The 18,744-nt window shown below is 37.5% G+C and overlaps 1 pseudogene; it reads left to right on the top strand.

The window, feature by feature from the left end:
- The window catches only part of LOC129557908 (BCL-6 corepressor-like), a 67,294-nt pseudogene extending 49,101 nt beyond the window's left edge, over positions 1-18,193 (top strand).
- The last annotated feature ends 551 nt before the right edge of the window (positions 18,194-18,744 follow it).

The following is an 18,744-nucleotide window of genomic DNA, read 5'->3' as shown; positions in this document are numbered from 1 at the left end:
GAGTTATTTCTCCACTGATCTCCAGTAGCATACTGGGCATCTACCGACCTAGGGAATTCCTCATTCACTATCCTATCATTTTGCGTTTTGATACTGTTCTTGGGGTTCTCAAGGCAAGTATACTGAAGTGGTTTGCCATTCCCTTCTCCAGTAGTCCACATTCTGTCAGACCTCTCCACCATGACCTGTCCATCTTGGGTGGCCCCACACGGCATGGCTTAGCTTCATTAAGTTAGGGCTTTGGTCCATATGATCAGATCAACTAGTTTTTGTGATTATGATTTCAATGTTTCTTCCCTCTAATGCCCTCTCCCAATGCCTACCCTCTTATTTGGGTTTCTCTTACCTTGGTTGTGGAGTAAAGTCATGCTCAAAATTATCCAAGCCAGGCTTCAGCAATATGTTAACTGTGAACTCCCAGATGTTCAAGCAGGTTTTAGAAAAGGCAGAGGCACCAGAAATCAAATCACCAACATCTACTGGATCATGGAGAAAGCAAGAGAGTTCCAGAAAAACATCTATTTTCGCTTCAATGACTATGCCAAAGCCTTTGTCTGTGTGGATCACAATAAACTGTGGAACATTCTGAAAGAGATGGGAATACCAGACCACCTGACCTGCCTCCTGAGAAACCTGTATGCAGGTCAGGAAGCAACAGTCAGAACTGTACATGGAACAACAGACTGTTTCCAAATAGGAAAAGGAGTATGTCAAGGCTGTATATTGTCACCTAGCTTATTTAACTTATATGCAGAGTACATCATGAGGAACGCTGGGCTGGAAAAAGCACAAGCTGGAATCAAGATTGCCGAGAGAAATATCAATAACCTCAGATATGCAGATGACACTACACCTATGGCAGAAAGTAAAGAGGAACTCAAAAGCCTCTTGATGAAAGTGAAAGAGGAGAGTGAAAAGGTTGGCTTGAAGCTCAACATTCAGAAAACGAAGATCATGGCATCTGGTCCCATCACTTCATGGGAAATAGATGGAAAAACAGTGGAAACAGTGTCAGACTTTATTTTTTGGGGCTCCAAAATCACTGCATATGCTGATTGCAGCCATGAAATTAAAAGACGCTTACTCCTTGGAAGGAAAGTTATGACCAACCTTGATAGTATATTAAAAAGCAGAGACATTACTTTGCCAACCAAAGTCCGTCTAGTCAAGGCTATGGTTTTTCCCGTGGTCATGTATGGATGTGAGAGTTGGACTGTGAAGAAAGCTTATCGCCGAAGAACTGATGCTTTTGAACTGTGGTGTTTTAGAAGACTCTTGAGAGTCTCTTGTACTGTAAGGAGATCCAACCAGTTCATTGTAAAGGAGATCAATCCTGGGTGCTCATTGGAAAGACTGATGCTAAAACTGAAACTACAATACTTTGGCCACCTCATGCAACGAGTTGACTCACTGGAGAAGACTCTGATTCTGGGAGGGGTTGTGGGCGGGAGGAGAAGGGGACGACCGAGAATGAGATGGCTGGATGGCATCACCGCCTCTGTGGACATGAGTTTGAGTGAACTCCAGAAGTTGGTGATGGACAGGGAGACCTGGCGTGCTTTGATTCATGGAGTCGTGGAGAGTCGGACACTACTGAGCGACTGAACTGAACTGAACTGAACTTTCTAAGAATTTGTCCATTTTTTCCAAGTTGTCCTTTTTATTGGCATATAATTGCTAATATTAGTTTCTTATGATCCTTTGTATTTCTGTGTTGTCTTTTGTGATCTCTCCATTTTCATTTCTAATTTTATTGATTTTTTTTTTTTTTTCCGTTTGTTTCTGATGAGTCTGGCTAGTGGTTTGTCAGTTTTATTTAGCCTCTCAAACAGCCAGCTTTTGGCTTTGTTGAATTTTGCTATGGTCTCTTTGCTTCTTTTGCATTTATTTCTGCCCTAATTTTAAAGATTTCTTTCCTTCTACTCACCATGGTGTTCTTCATTTCTTCCTCTTCTAGTTGCTTTAGGTGTAGAGTTAGTTTATTTAGTAGACTTGTTTTCTTGTTTCAATACAGGTTTGCCTGTATTGCTAAGAACCTTCCCCTTAGCACTGCTTTTACAGTGTCCCAGAATTTTTGAGTTGTTTTGTTTTCATTTTCATTCATTTCTATGTATATTTTGGACCTTCCTTTTTCCCTGGGGCCCCTAGATTAGGTATCCAGAATTACAGAAGATGGACCTTCTCTTCTGCTTCTCAAACTGGGTTTTGACTGGGTTCGAGTTCCAGCACATGGGTTCAAGTCCCAGTCTGGTAAATGGTTTCACCGCAACCTTATTCCCAGCAAGCAGGGAGGCCTGGTCTCATGTGGTAATGAAGTGCCTGTGATCCCCGCAGCCAGCTCTCTTTGGAGGGCCAATGGCAGGGATAAGCCTAGGGTGCTGAAAACATTGCTTCTGTCATTCCCTCAGGGTTCAAAGACTACCCTTGCCTGCAGGGCTCTGATATTCCCTCCCATTTAGTCTTCAGGGATTGTCCCTACCTTCTGGGATTTGGAATTCTGTTCCCTACTGGGCGTCTCTCTGTCTGCTGCGTCACAGAACTGGCCCCACCATTAACTGTGCATGACCTTGGGTGAGGTTCATCTTTTCCAAGTGACTTGGTTTCCTCTTCTGTAAAATGGGCCACGTGCTTTATGTAAAGAGCTGGGCTTCCTGGTAGTGAAGTCCTGTGGCAGGGTGGGGGAGGGGTTGGAGTTGAGTTGCACTTGACCTGGGCTTTAGCAGCGTGTTGTTCAGCCTCCACATTTTGGAATTTTTAATAGTTTTTCTCCTGTAATTGAGATCTAATCTTACTGCATTGTGGTCAGAAAAGATGCTTGAAATGATTTCAATTTTTTTTTTTTTTCTGTATTTATCAAGGCTGGATTTATGGCCCAGGATGCGATCTATCCTGGAAAAGGTTCCGTGTGCATTTGAGAAGAAGGTGAAATTAATTTTTGGGGGGCAAAATGTCCTATTGATATCAATTATGTCTAACTAGTCTATTGTATCATTTAACGTTTGTGTTTCCTTGTTAATTTTCTGTTTAGTTGATTTCTCCATAGGTGTGAGTAGGGTATTAAAGTCTCCCACTATTATTGCATTATTGTTAATTTCCCCTTTCATACTTGTTAGCAATTTTCTTACATATTGTGGTGCTCCTATATTGGGTGCATATATATTTATAATTGTTATGTCTTCTTCTTGGATTGATCGTTTGATCATTGTGTAGTGTCCTTCTTTGTCTCTTTTCAAAGCCTTTGTTTTAAAGTCAATTTTATCTGATATAAGTATTGCTACTCCTTCTTTCTTTTGGTCTCTATTTTCGTGAAATATCTTTTTCCAGCCCTTCACTTTCAATCCGCATGTGTCCCTCATTTTGAGGTGTTTCTCTTATAGACAACATATATAGGGGTCTTGTTTTTGTATCCATTCAGACAGTCTTTGTCTTTTGGTTGGGACATTAAACCCATTTACTTTCAAGGTAATTATTGTTACGTATTATCCCATTGACATATACTTTATTGTTTTGGGTTCAAGTTTATACACTCTTTCTGTGTTTCCTGTCTAGAGAAGCTTCTTTAGCATTTGTTAGAGAGCTGGTTTGGTGATGCTGAATTCTCTCATCTTTTGCGTGTCTGTAAAGCTTTTGATTTCTCTTTCATATTTGAATGAGGTTGTTGCTCATTACATCATTGCAGATGGTGAGCACAGCCATGAAATTAAAAGGCGCTTACTCCTTTTAAGGAAAGTTATGACCAATCTAGACAGCATATTAAAAAGCAGAGACATTATTTTGTCAACATAGGTCCATCTGGTCAAGGTTATTGTTTTTCTAATAGTCATGTATGGATGTGAGAGTTGGAGTATAATAAAAGCTGAGCACAGAAGAATTGATGCTTTTGAGTCGTGGTGTTGGAAAGCACTCTTGCACGTCTCTTAAAGTGCAAGGAGATCCAACCAGTCCATCCTAAAAGTGATCAGTCCTGGGTGTTCATTGGAAAGACTGATATTGAAGTTGAAGCTCTAATATTTTGGCCACCTGATGCGAAGAACTGACTCATTTGAAAAGACCCTGATGCTGGGAAAGATTTAGTGCAGGAGGAGAAGCAGATGACAGAGGATGAGATGTTGGATGGAATCACCTATTGAATGACATGGGTTTGGCTGGACTGTGGAAGTTGGTGACGGACAGGGAAGCCTGGCGTGTAGCAGTTCAAGTGGTCACGAAGAGTCAGAGACGACTGTATGACAGAAGTGAAGTGAGTTGAACTAAAAAAAAAAAATGTACTAGCTTTAGGTATTTTTTGATATCTTTAACTTTTTAAATATAGCTAAGTGGTTTGCCTTGTATACTTCAATGAACCCACAATCCATAGCATGTGGGACCACCAAACATGGATTTGTCATGATGGAGAGTTCTGACAAAGTGTAATCAACAGAAAGGAATGGCAGACTACTTCACCATTCTTGCCTTGAGACTCCCATGAGCAGAATGAAAAGGCAAAAATATATGCCCCTGAAAGGTGAACTCCACAGTTTGGCAGGTGCCCAATATGCTACTAGAGAAGAGTGGAGAAATAGCACCAGAAGGAATGAAGAGACTGAGCCAAAGTGGATACAGTGCCCAGTTTTCCCTGTGTCTCTTGGTGAAAGTAAAGTCCAATGCTGTAAAGAAGTGTGAAATAAATTGCCAGTCCAGGTTCGAAGCATGAGACAGGGTGCTCAGGGCTGGTGTGCACTGAGGGATGGGATGATGGGGGGTGTTAAGAATGGGGTACGTGTACACCCCTGGTTGATTCATGTCAATGTATGGTGAAAGCCACTACAATGTTTAAAGTAATTAGCCTCCAATTAAATAAACTAATGAAGAAGAAGAAGAAAAAGAACAATATGGCATTGGAACCTGGATTGTTAGGTCTATGACTCAAGGTAAATTGGAAATGATCAAATAGGAGACTGCAAGACATAGACATTTGAGGAAGTAGTGAACTAAAATGGACCAGAATGGGTGAATTTAATTCGGATGATCATTATGTCTACCATTGTGGGCAGGTATCCCATAGGAGAAATGTAGTAGCCCTCATGGTCAACAAAGGGATCTGTGAAGTGCAGTACTTGGGTGCAGTCTCAAAAGCAACAGAATGATCTTGTTTTGCTTCCAAAGTACACCATTCAGTATCATGGTAATCCAAGTCTGTGCCACAGCAAAGAATGCTGAAGTACCTGAAGTTGGACGATTCTATGTGGACCTACAAGACCTTCTACAACTAACACCAAAAAAGGCCCTGGCTTTTTCATTATAGGGGACTGGAATGCAAAAGTAGGAAGTTAAGAGATACCTGGAGTAACAGGGAAGTTTGGCCTTGGAGTAAAAATTGCAGCATGGCAAAGGCTAACAGTTCTGCCAAGAGAACTCATGGGCATAGCAAACATCATCTTCCAACAACACAAGAGAAGACTCTACACATGAGCATCACCAGGTGGTCAATTCCAAAATCAGACTGATTATATTCTTTGCAGCCAAAGATGGAGAAGTTCTATACAGTCAGTCAGTCAAAAAAAAAAAAAAAAAGTCTTGCAGCTGTTGTGGCTCAGATCATGAACTCTTTATTGCCAAATTCACACTTAAATTGAAGAAAGTAGGAAAAACCACTAGACCATTAACGTATGAACTAAATCAAATCTCTTACGATTATACAGTCGAAGTGACAAATAGATTCAAGGAATTAGATCTGATAGACCTAAACAACTGTGGGTGGAGGTTTGTAGCATTGCATAGGAGGCAATGGTCAAGACCATCCCAAAGAATAAGAAGTGCAAAAAGGCAAAATTGTTGTCTGAGGAGGTCTTCCAGATAGATGAGAAAAGAAGAAAAGTGACAAGCAAAGGATAGAAGTAAAGATATACCCATCTGAATGCAGAGTCCTGAAAGTAAAGAGAGATAAGAAAGGCTTCTTAAGTGATGAGAAGAAGTACAGGAAAACTTTAGAATGGAAAAGACAAGAGAAAACTAGAAATTTAGCGACATTAGAACTTCAAGAAAATTAGAGATACCAAGGGAGTATTTCATGCAACAGTGAATACAATCAAGGACAGAAAAAGTATGGACCCAACGGAAGCAGAAGATATTAAGAAGAGGTGGCAAGAATACACAGAACTGTACAAAAAAGATCTTAATGACTCAGATAACCACTCTGGTGTGATCACTCACCTAGAGCCAGACATCTTGGAGTGCAAAGTCAAGTCAGCCTTAGGAAGAAGGATTATTGTGAATAAAGCTAGTGGAAGTGATAGAATTCTAGCTGAGCTATTTCAGATCCTGAAAGATGATGCTGTGAAAGTGCTGCACTCAGTATGCCAGGAAAACTTTAAAATGTAACAGTGGCCACAGGACTGGAAAATGTCAGCTTTCATCCCAATCCCAAAGAAAGGAATGTCAAAGAATGTTCAAACAACTGCAGAGCTGAAGTCTTCTTTCTAGCAAAGTAATGCTAAAAATCCTCAAAGCTAGGATGCAACAGGACATGAACCGAGGACTTCTAGATGTTGAAGCTGGATTTAGAAAAGGCAGAGGAACAAAAGATCAAATTGTCAACATCCTTTGGATCATAGAAAAACCAAAGAAATTCCAGAAAACCATCTACTTTTGCTTCACTGACTATGCTAAGGCCTTTGACGTCTGGATCATAACAAACTGAAAAATTCTTACAGAGATGGGAATAACCGACCATCTCACCTATGAGAAACCTGTATTCAGGTCAAGAAGCAGCAGTTGGAACCAGACATGAAAAAAACTGCCTGGAAAAGGAATATGTCAAGGCTTTGTATTGTCACCCTGCTTATTTAATTTACATGCAGAGTACATCATGTGACATGCTGGACTGGATGAAGCACAAGATTCCTGGGTTAAGTGTCAGTAATCTCAGATGTGCAGATGACTCCACCCTAATGGCATAAGGCAAAGAGGAGCTAAAGATCCTCTTGATGAAAGTGAGAGAAGAGAGTGAAAAAACTGGTTTAAAACTCAACATTCGGAAAATTAAGATCATGGCATCCAGTCTGATCACTTCATGGCAAATAGATGGGGAAACAGTAGAAACAGTGACAGATTTTATTTTCTTGGGCTCCATAATCATTTCAAATGGTGGCTGCGGCCGTGAAATTTTTTTAAAATAAAAGCATGTTCCTTGGAAGAAAAGCTTTGACAAATCTAGTGTGTATTAAAAGAGACATTACATTGCCAACAAGGATCCATCTAGTCAAAGCTATGGTTTTTCCATTAGTCAGGTATGAATGTGAGACTTAGACATAAAGAGGGCTGAGCTCTGAAAAAATTGATGCTTTTGAACTGTGGTGTTGGAAAAGACTGTTGAGAGTCCCTTACACTGCCTGGAAATTGAACCAGTCAATTCAAAAGGAAATCAGTCCTAAATGTTCATTGGAAGGATTGATGCTGAAGCTGAAGCTCTAATACTTTGGCCACCAAATGCAAAGAACTGACTCATTTGAAAAAACCCTGATGCTGAGAAAGATTGAAGCCAGGAAGAGAAGGGGAGGACAGAGGATGAAATGGTTGGGTGGTATCACCAACTCAAAGGATATGAGTTTGAGTAGGCTCTGGGAATTGATAAAGGACAGGGAACCCTGGCTTGCTGAAAGCACATGCATGCTTTCTTTAGAATCTGTTTTTGACTCTTCACTGTTTACCAGAATGTTTCTCAGATAAGATGATTTGAACTGAAATAATAGGGTGATGTTTGTCTTCATGATTTTGGATTTCAAATTTCCCCCAAGCCAAACTTTGGGATGTACTTGGCCTTTCATTTATTCCTTGAATCATAATTAATTTATACTATAAGTTTCAGATATACAGCATAGTGATTCAATAGTAAGATTTCTATTTTTTCAGTGAATTGAATATTGTTGTTGGTGGTATTTTTATAGTGTCCCTTTGATCATGTTAGTGTTTGTCACTTTTTTTTTTTTCCTTTCACTGAGTTGTTCTGACTTTCTGTTCTCTTTGGTCTGTTTTGAGTTTGATACTTTGTATTGCATTTTTCATTTCCTTTATTGAATTTTTCAGATGCAGAACTGTGATTCTTTTTATGATTTCTGTCTTACATATTTCACACTTTTGTGTTTTCTTTTATTATTTTATTTAATTGTTTTCTGTATTTTCTTATAGTTTACTGAGTTTCCTTAATTAGCTCATTTGAATTCTTTAATTCATAGTAGGTTTTTTGTCTTCAGGTTGGTTACTTAGAAGATTGGTGAGATCATTGAGATTTCATGTTACTTGGAAATTTGTGTTGTGGTTTTCATGTTGGAAACCATTGGAAAATTGTAGTCTATCCTGCTATAGATTCTGAGGCCTTTTTTAACCTTGAATGAATAAGATAAACCTTTGTCTCATGCAAGAACTCTTAAGCTTGTTTTTATTCTCTTAATTCTGCAGAGCTGGGCCTTGGAGTTTGAAACAGACTCCTCTTTTCCATTATTTTTTGGAAATAGTTTGAGTATTGTGTTAAATGTTTGATATTCTCCAGTGACATCATCTGACCGTGGGGTTTTATATCATGGGAGACTTTTGATTATTCATTATTTGTTGTTCAAATTTCCTATTGCATGTTTCTAGGAGTTTATCTTTTTTCTGGACTATTCTATTTGTGGATGTTTATATTAAATAATTGTAGAGAAAATTGTTTCTTTTTATTTTTAATTTCTGTAGCATCAGTTGTAATATTTTCTTATTTTTATTTTGATTAAAGATTTCTCAGTTTTTTTGATATTTAAGAAATTATCCATTTTTGATATGGTAAAACTTGAAGATGTAAATAATAATTGCCATGAGAATCAAGCACTGAAAAACAATAGATGAATAAAAGGAAGAGAATGGGTCTAATACACTAGGCCTGTGGGCTTATTAAAAGGGGAGTCTTTTGAAAGATTGAAAGAGATTAATTAATGAGAAACTAGTGAAAAGTTTGTTATTTAGTCACTCAGTCATGTCTGATTCTTTGAGACCCTGTGCAATGCAGCATGCCGGGCTTCCCTGTCCTTCAGTATCTCTGGTAGTGTGCTTAAACTCGTGCCCAAATGAGAAGGAAGCAACCTGCAAATCAGAAATTTCTTCACCAGAAGTAAGTCAACTGGAACCTTATTCTTGTACTTGCTAACTTCCAGAAGTTCAATTTTTCTTATTTAAAGCACCAATTTCACATTATTCGTTTGAAGAGCCTGAACAGATTAATACAGCATCCAAATAATACCTCTATTAATTGACTTCTGATGTTATCATAAAGACAAGTTAGTCTGTCTATTATTAAGTCAGTATCTCTGGGTACGGAGAGTTATGGCCTAAGCTTCTGATTCCTCGTGTCTTGTTGATGTTACTTAGTTCTGTAATTGTAATGCAGTCTTATGATAGTTCCGTTCCGTTCCATCGCTCAGTGGTGTCCGACTCTTCGCGACCCCGTGGACTGTAGCCTACCAGGCTTCTCCATCCATGGGATTCTCCAGGCAAGAATACTGGAGTGGGTTACTATCTCCTTCTCCAGGGGATCTTCCCGAACCAGGGATCGAACCCGGGTCTCCCGCATTGGAGGCAGACGCTTTAACCTCTGAGCCACCAGGGAAGCCCCTTATGATAGTACCACCAGTATTTATTGAGGAGAGAAAAAAAATCCATCCTAAAATTTATATGAAATCCCAATGTACTGCATTTGTCCTGATTTCAGAATTTAGTATAAAGCCATAGTAAGGAAAGCAGCATGTGACCAGCATATATTAAAATATATTGTCCATATTTTATGGAATAAAGTAGATAAATAAAGCATTGCATACATCATCAGATGACCCTCTACAAGTGTGCCAGGTCATTTATGTGATAGACATTTCTTCAGCATACGTAGAAGGATACTTGCTAATCCGTATGCAAAAAAATGAAGGTGTATCTGTACCTTACATTGTATACAAAGATTAAATTAGCATGAATTTTAGAAGACCAAATAGGCTTCCCTGGTGTTCATATGGTAAAGCATCTGCCTGCGATGCAGGAGACCAATGTTCAAGATGAAAACTTAAGAATAAAACTTTATGATATTTGCCTCAGTACTGATTTTTTGGATATGACATCAAAAGCATAATCAATAAAAGGAAAAATATATAAATAGGACTATGTCTGTTTTTCAAAAGATAACATCAAGAAGTGTAAAGAGAATGTGTGAAATTATTTGAAAATTTGTATGTAACCAGGAGTTAATAAAAATGATTCTATAAAAACATAAATACCTTCATAAAATTGATTATAGTTTCTAGGTTGATAAATTCGTGTATGTGCACACACAAGCATGTTCAGCCTAGTTTGGTATGTTGCAGTGATGGACTTGAACTTATTTTATTGTTCCCTTTCTACAAGTTGTTGTTTATTGTTTTTAAAAACCTTGATTTTTTTTTCCTGTATCTCTTGGTCTTTCCATATTTTTCGTTCCAAAAATCAGTAATTAAGGTATTCTCGTATTCAAAACCAATAAAAAAGATACAGGACAATGGGACATTATCTTGGCCACTTTTTCGTCCTGAATTTGCTTGACTTTCCTTTGTGTCCAGCAGAAGCAACTCCCTAATCCGTCAGACTTGGCTGGCTTTATGTGTGGTCTCTCAGTATTTTCAAGCTCTCACTCAGCCTTTATTTTGGGGCTAGACCCTGGACATTTATTGGCCAGTTGCAGTATTCCTTCTTCCTAATTCTCTGTGTGGTTGTTTCTCCTCCTTAACCGGCTAATAGAGTCAAGGAAAGAAATATTGGCCATGTGAGTGATGCCCTCTAGGTTAGTCCCTGAAATAATCCCAAGTGTTATATGAATAAATAGTGATATTAAATTTTAAATCACTGCTTTCAAAATACATATTCAAAACCCCATCTTCAGAGTTGGCCCCATGCCCAACATGATCACAATTTATTGGCCTGAGGTCCAAGCCTGTGCTTAGGTGCATGAAACACTATCAAGAGGCAGTGTACTAGGACTGTTCTGACAGCAAAACTGAAATGTGTATGGTATTTTATAGTTTCAAAATAGTACTCATTCGGGTTGGAATGCGTGTAGTATTTTATCCTCTTGTGGAAATGGATATGAAGACTCTGAATCTTCATGAAAACTCACCTTACTGTCTCCGCTTCTGGGCTGATTTTCGATCCTACTTCTTTTCTGCCTATCACTTACTGAGTTTCTGAAGCAGAATTTTCATTGTTAATCTTAAATTCCTAGGATCCAGGTTCCAGGACAAATTTCTACCTCTCCCTCAATTTTGTATCCTGGTTCTTCTAAAAATGGAGTAGTTTTTGCAACAATTAATACCTGTATTGGGATTCCATAATGTGATGGCATCACCGACTCGATGGACGAGTTTGAGTGACCTCCAGGAGTTGGTGATGGACAGGGACGCCTGGCGTGCTGTGATTCATGGGGTTGCAGAGAGTCGGACACGACTGAGTGACTGAACTGAACTGAATGTTGGAATTTCTTTTTTCCTACTGAACTCATCTTTAATCAGTATTGTCACTGGTTAAGTTCTTTGAAAATATTCTCATCATTGTCTTCAGTGAAACCTTAGTTTAAAATAGATTTTCATTTGAGAATTATTTCTGAAATTGTTCATTCTTCTGTCCTATAAATCACTGGTATAGAACTAAGAATAATTTATTTCATCTTGGCTCAGTCGTCGTGCCTCACTTTCACTATCTGATGTAGAATGGTTTGAAATTGCATACTTTCTTGTTAAACTGCTTCAAAAATAAGTATCTACACACAGATACTTTAATTCCACTCTACATCTCTTCCTAGGCCTCTTCATGATGCAGTTGTGAATGATTACTTGAAGCTTGTTCGACTGCTTCTCTCCTATGGTACTGACCCCACTTTGAATACTTACTCAGGTAGAACCATCATGAATATGACACAGAGCAAGCTTATGGAAATGTTTCTGTCAGGTAGGTAACTTGAAGGAATGATAATGACAAAGTTCAAGGATCTTTTTAAACATTTTAAATTAAAAATTTGTTGGTAATTTGCAACATTTCCAATTTGTCTAGATCCTCACTAGCATTTTGTTGTTGTTCTAATTGATGTGATATCTTATAGCTTATGTTTGCATTGTGCTAACTAATGAAAAATATGCTCACTGGCCATTTTTAGATTTTTGGAAAAATGTTTATTCAAATTCTTTGCTCATTTTAAAATTAAATTTCTTTTATATTTAGTTGCAGAAGTTCCTTATATTCTCCTTGTTAAAAACCCCTATGAGATATACGACTTGCAGCATTTTCTACCATACTTTTGTACATTGTCTTTCCACTGTTTTCTCTTACTTTTACGTTAAAACTAGATTTAATATTTGTGATCATTCAACATCTTCCCATGACTAATTCACATAGGTGCTGCTTTAACAGTGGTTTAGGAAAATGCTTGTCAAATTGGTGTCTATTTTAATATTTGGATTAGAAGATCCAAAAGTAATTCTTTTTAAAAATTAATTTATTTTAATAGGATAATTATTTTACAATATTGGGATGGTTTTGTTATACCTTGACAGGAATCAGCCACGGGTGATCCCACGGGTGTGTCCACCCATCCCTCTGAATTGTCCCAGAGCACCGGGTTTGAGTGCCCTGCTTCATGTATTGTACTTGCACTAGTCATCTGTTTTACATATGGTAATATACACGTTTCAATGCTATTCTCATTGAGTCAATTATAATGAGGTGGATGAAACTGTAGCCTGTTATATAGAGTGAAGGAAATCAGAAAGAGAAACACCATACCGAATATTAATGCATATATGTGTTAATATATGTTAGAAAGATGGTAACAGCGACCCTATATGCAAGGCAGCAAAAGAGACACACGTATGGGTCCATTAATATACTGTATAGTGTTTCTCTTTCTGACTTACTTCACTCTGTATAATAGGCTCCAGTTTTATCCACCTCATTAGAATTGACTCAATGCATTCTTTTCTATAACTGAGTAATATTCTGTTCTGTATATATGCCATAATTTCCTTATCCATTCATCTGTCAAGGGACATCTAGGTTGCTTCCGTGCTGCAATGAACACTGGGTACATGTGTCTCTTTCAATTCTGATTTCTTTGGTGTGTATGCCCAGCAGTGGGATTGCTGGGTTGTATGGCAGTTCTGTTTCCAGTTTTTTAAAGGAGTCTTCACACTGTTCTCCACAGTGGCTTTGCCAGTTTGCATTCCCACCAATAGTGTAAGAGGGTTCCCTTTTCTTTAAACCCTCTCCAGCCTTTATTTTTGTAGACTTTTTGATGGCGGCATTTCTGACAGACATGTGAATCACTAAACATCATTGTGGTTTTGATTTGCATTTCTCTATTAATAAGTGATGTTAAGCATCTTTCCATGTGTTTATTAGACCTCTTTATATCTTCTTTGGGGAAATGTCTGTTTAGTTCGTTGGTACACTTTTGATTGGATCATTTATATTTCTAATACTGAGCTGCCTTAGCTGCTTGTATATTTTGGAGATTAATCCTTTGTCAATTGTTTCATTTGCTATTATTTTGCCCCATTCTGAACGCTGCCTTTTAACCTTTCTTGTGATTTCTTTTATTGTGCCAAAGCTTTTAAGTTGAATTAGGCCCCATTTGTCTACTTTTGTTTCTATTTCTGTTACTCGGGGAGGTGGGTCATAGAGGATCTTGCTGTGACTTATGTCAGAGAGTGTTCTGCCTATGTTTTCTTCTAAGAGTTTTATAGTTTCTGGTCTCAAATTTAGATCTTTAATCCATTTTGATTTTATTTTTGTGTATGGTATTAAAAAGTATTTTAGATTCATTATTTTACATATGGTTGACCAGTTTTCCCAGCACCACCTCTTGTGGAAGAGACTGCCTTTCTCCATTGCATCTTTTTACCTCCTTTGTCAAAGATAATGTGTTCATAGGTGTGTGGATTTATCTCTGGGCTTTCTGTTTTGTTCCACTGGTCTATATTTCTTTATTTGGAACAGTACCATAATGTGTTGATGACTGTTGCTTTGTAGTATAGTCTAAAATCAGGAAGGTTGATTCCTCCAGTTCCATTCTTCTTTCTCAAGATTGCTTTGGCTATTCCAGTTTTTTTGTGTGTTTCCGTACAAATTGTGAAATTATTTGTTCTAGTTCTGTGAAAAATACCATTGGTGGCTTGATAGGAATTGTGTTGAATGTGTAAATTGCTTTGGGTAGTATACTCATTTTCACTATATTGATACTTATGATTTATGAACATGGTATATTTCTTCAAATGCTTGTCTCATCTTTGATTTCTTTCATCAGTGTTCGGTAGTTTTCTGTATATAGGTGTTTGGTTTCTTTAGGCAAATATATCCTATGTATTTTATTCTTTATGTTGTCCTGACCACTGCAACAAGGGTTGTTTCCTTCATTTCTCTATTTTTTCATTGTTAATGTATAGGAATGCAAGGGATTTCTATGTGTTAATTTTATAATATGCAACTTTACTATATTCACTGGTTAGCTCTATTAATTTTCTGGCGATATCTTTATGGTTTTCTCTGTGGAGGATCATGTCATCTGCAAAGAGTGAGAGTTTTACTTCTTTTCCAACCTGGATTCCTTTTATTTCTTTTTGTTCTTTGATTACTTGTGACTAGGACTTCCAAAACTATGTTAAATAGTAGTGGTGAAAGTCAGCACTGTTCTTTTATTCCTGTTTTTAGAGGAAATTCTTTCAATTTTCTTCATTGAGGATAATGTTTGCTGTGGATTTGTCGTATATGACTGTTATTATATTGTGATATGTTCCTTCTATGCCTGTTTTCTGGAGAATTTTCACCATAAACGGGTGTTGAATTTTTTTCAATGTCTTTCTCTGCTTTTATTGAGATAATCATGTGGTTTTTACCTTTCAATTTGTTAATACGGTGTATCACATTGGTTGATTTGCTAATACTGAAGAATCCTTGCATCCCTCGGATAAAGCCAACTTAGTCATGATATATGATCTTTTAAATATGTTTTTGGAATCTGTTGGCTATAATTTTTTTTTTTTGAGGATTTTTGCATCTATCTTCATCAGTGATATAGGCCTATAGTTTTCTTCTTTGTGACATCTTTGTCTGATTTTGGTATAAGCGTATGGCAGCCTCATAGAATGAGTTTGGGAGTTTATCTTTCTCTGCAATTTTCTGGAAGAGTTTGAGTAGAATAGGTGTTAGCTCTTCTCTCAATTTTTGGAAGAATTCACCTGTGAAGCCATCTGGCCCTGAGCTTTTTGTTTGTTGGAAGATTATTGATAGTTTTACTTTCTGTGCTTGTGGTGAATCTGTTAAGATATTTTATTTCTTCCTGGTGCAGTTTCAGAAGGTTATACTTTTCCAAGAATTTGTCCACTTCTTCCAAGTTATCAATTTTATTGGCATATAGTTTCTTCTTGTAATCTCTTGTGATCTCTGTGTTTCCTATCTGTATACAGTTTTTCCAACATCATTTGTTTTTATTTTGACCACACCCTGTGTTCTGAAATATGTCTCCAGACCAGGGATTTAACCTGTATGGCAGTAAATCATAAAATCAAAACCACTAGGGCCCAGGAATTTTCCCAGCACTATTTGTTGAAGATTCTGTCTTTCTTCATGTGTTGCCTTTGCACCCTTGTGAAAGATTATTTAACAGTATATTTTGAAATATTGTGTATTATTTAACAGTGCATTTTGAGTTTCTCAGCTGGTGCTAGTGGTAAAGAACCCATTTCCCAGTGCCATAGACCTAAGAGACATGGGTTTAATCCCTGGGTCAGAAAGATACACTGGAGGAGGTCAAGGCAACCCACTCCAGTATTTTGCTTGGAGAATTCCATGGACAGAGGAGGCTGATGGGCTAGTCCATGGGGTCACAAAGAGTCAGGCATGACTGAAGCGCCTTAGCACAAATGCACCTGTGTGTTTATTTCTGTCTTTATGCCAGTATTATATTGTTCTGTGTTATGTTTTGAAGTGGGAAAGTGAGGCCACAAACTTTGTTCTTTTTCAGGATTGCAAGAATTCAGAATCCCTAACAGTCTATGTGAATTTTACTATAGATTTTTCTATTTTTTCAAAAAAATAAAAGGAAAAAGGCTAGGACTTTGAGAAAGATTGCCTTGAGTTCGTATATTGTTTTGAGTAATAGGAACATTTTGACAATAAAGTCTGTTTAGTCTGTGGATCTGGACTCTCTCCATTTATCTGAGTCTTCTTTGATTTCTTTCAGCAGAGTTTTGTAGTTTTTAGTGCAAAAGTCTTTGTCCTTTTGTTTTTAAGTTTATTTATGACTATTCTTTAGTACTGTGAATTATTTTAGTTCTTTTTGAATTATTTGTTAGTTAATAAAGTGAAGTCGCTCAGTCGTGTCCGACTCTTTGCGACCTCATGACCTACCAGGCTTCTCTGTCCATGGGATTTTCCAGGCAAGAGTACTGGAGTAGATTGTCATTTCCTTCTCCAGGGGAATCTTCCCAACCCAGGGATGGAACCCAAGTCTCCCGCATTGCAGGCAGGTGCTTTACCCTCTGAGTCACCAGGGAAACCCTAGTTAATAAAATTGCAACTTATTTTTATATGTTATATATCCTGCAGTTCTGTATAAATCATTTAACATTTTATTTTATTTTTTTACTTTTCTCCCCGCTGTAGATTATTTAAAGGTGCTACAGGGTCACAGTGATGATGAGCTCAATCACCCTTGGGAATTCTATGGTAGCTCTGTATGTGGTAAGAAACATTTTTTTTTTTGTTCATTGGGAAGTAAATGAGTTACAGAACATTTATCTCGCCTCTGGTGAGAGGGTTTGGGTTAGGTCCTGTAAGCAGGGATCATTAGGAAATTATATTTTTATTTAGAAGTGTTTAATTATTGACAGCTGAAATTCTGATAGAGCTTACTGACCACCTTATTTTTATTTTTATTAGAACCAAATATTAAGGCTGGATTTAATGTTTTGGCAAATCCTCCAGGAATGGAGGACCAAGATGATGAGGATAAGATTGTCAGTGATGCATTTGAATTTGAATTTTCAGACAGTCCTCTTTTACCTTGTTATAACATCCAAGTGTCTGTTGCTCAGAGGTAAGGATCGATATCATGTGGTTGAAAAATATCTGTCAGTATTTTCTTGTGGGGAAGTCTCATTTTTCTTGTAGAATTAGAGCAGTTATATTTTTATGGCTATTGGGGATTTTATGTAGCATATCGCTGTAAAAACCAATGCTATACAGTGTTAACAAAGGTAGTTAGTAGATAAAATGACATGTGATGAGTGAAATTTTTTACTCACAGAAATCATAATGTTGAATTGCAGTGTGCACATAAGGAATGTCATAATTTGTTTCTAAAAATCATCAGTCCCCCAAAAGATGAAAATTTAGGCGCAAATATATAAAAAGAACTTCAGTGTAATATGTATATCAAAATGTGTTCTGTTGTGAGGTGAGGAGGATCAAAATAATCAGTGCTCTTAGGTTATGGTACATACATGCCCAGTGAATGTAGTGGAACATATTGAGAATTAGAACTTTGAGTTGTAATCAGAGATGAGTGAATAGCAATTAACCTGTTTATTTTAGCAGGGAGAGCAATGAAGAGTGCCTTTAAGGAATCTCAATAAGATATGTTCTGCTATCTAAAAACGAGTTGGTCTCTAAAGGTTCTGTTAAAGCCAGATGAGTTCAGAGTTATATTCGAAGTAAATACTTTCCCTTATCTTCAAAAGAGCACACTGGTCAATGATGGGGATACTTAAAAATGGCCTGGGGTGAAAGTGGAAGCAGCTGGCACTTGTTATGACTGTAGACTGGTTTATTCAGGAGAGTAGTCAGTAACTTTTGCCAGAAACTTGAAACACTACCTTTTTTCTTTTGTAGGCCACGAAACTGGTTATTGCTTTCAGATGTGCTTAAAAAATTGAAAATGTCTTTGTGTGTATTCCGCTGCAATTTTCCAGATTTGGAAATTGTTTCCATTGTAGAGTCAGAGTTTCATCGTCAAGTTTCTGTGAGTTTCTTGTTCTCTTGCTCCAAAGTCCTGGAAGCCTTTAATCCTGAAAGCGAAGAGCTACTACATTTGGTTGCATTCACTAATGAACTTCAAACTTTTCTCGGCTCATCAGTGGAATGGTTAAATCCCAGTGATATGGCCCTGGAGGACCACTGAACAGTATAGTTTCACTGTATACAAAGTGTACTGTTTTGTTAATCCTGTTTGTAGTTGTTTAAGTGTAGCCATTTCTCTAAAGCGGAGACATTATTACAAATGAAAATATATATATGCTTTATCTGGAAAATAATTGAAATTAAAATTACACCTAAACAAAACAGCTAATTACAGACTTAATGTGGCACATCACACTGGTTGATTTGTATAATATGATAGTATTGATACTTTTTAGTAGTATTAATACATTATTAATGCACAATAAACATAATTTATTTCTGGGATTAATCCCACTGAATCACAGTATTGCCCTTCACTTGCTGGATTGTGTCCAACTTTGTAACCACATGGATGGCAGCAAGCCAGGCTCTCCTTTCCTTCACTGTCGGCTGGATTTTGTTAAAATCATGGTGCTGTGTAACCATCACATCCTCTCCTGCCTCTTTCTCCTCCTGTCCTCAATCTTTCACAAATCAGGGCCTTTTCCAATGAGTCTGTTTGCATCAGGTGTCCCAAGTATTGGAGCTTTACATTCAGCATCAGTCTTCCCA

The sequence above is a fragment of the Moschus berezovskii genome, chromosome Y (genome assembly GCF_049115385.1).
Source record: "Moschus berezovskii isolate FMDL1 chromosome Y, NW_MosBer_1.0, whole genome shotgun sequence".
In the NCBI taxonomy this organism is placed as follows: domain Eukaryota; kingdom Metazoa; phylum Chordata; class Mammalia; order Artiodactyla; family Moschidae; genus Moschus; species Moschus berezovskii.
This window is presented reverse-complemented; position numbering and strand designations above follow the sequence as displayed.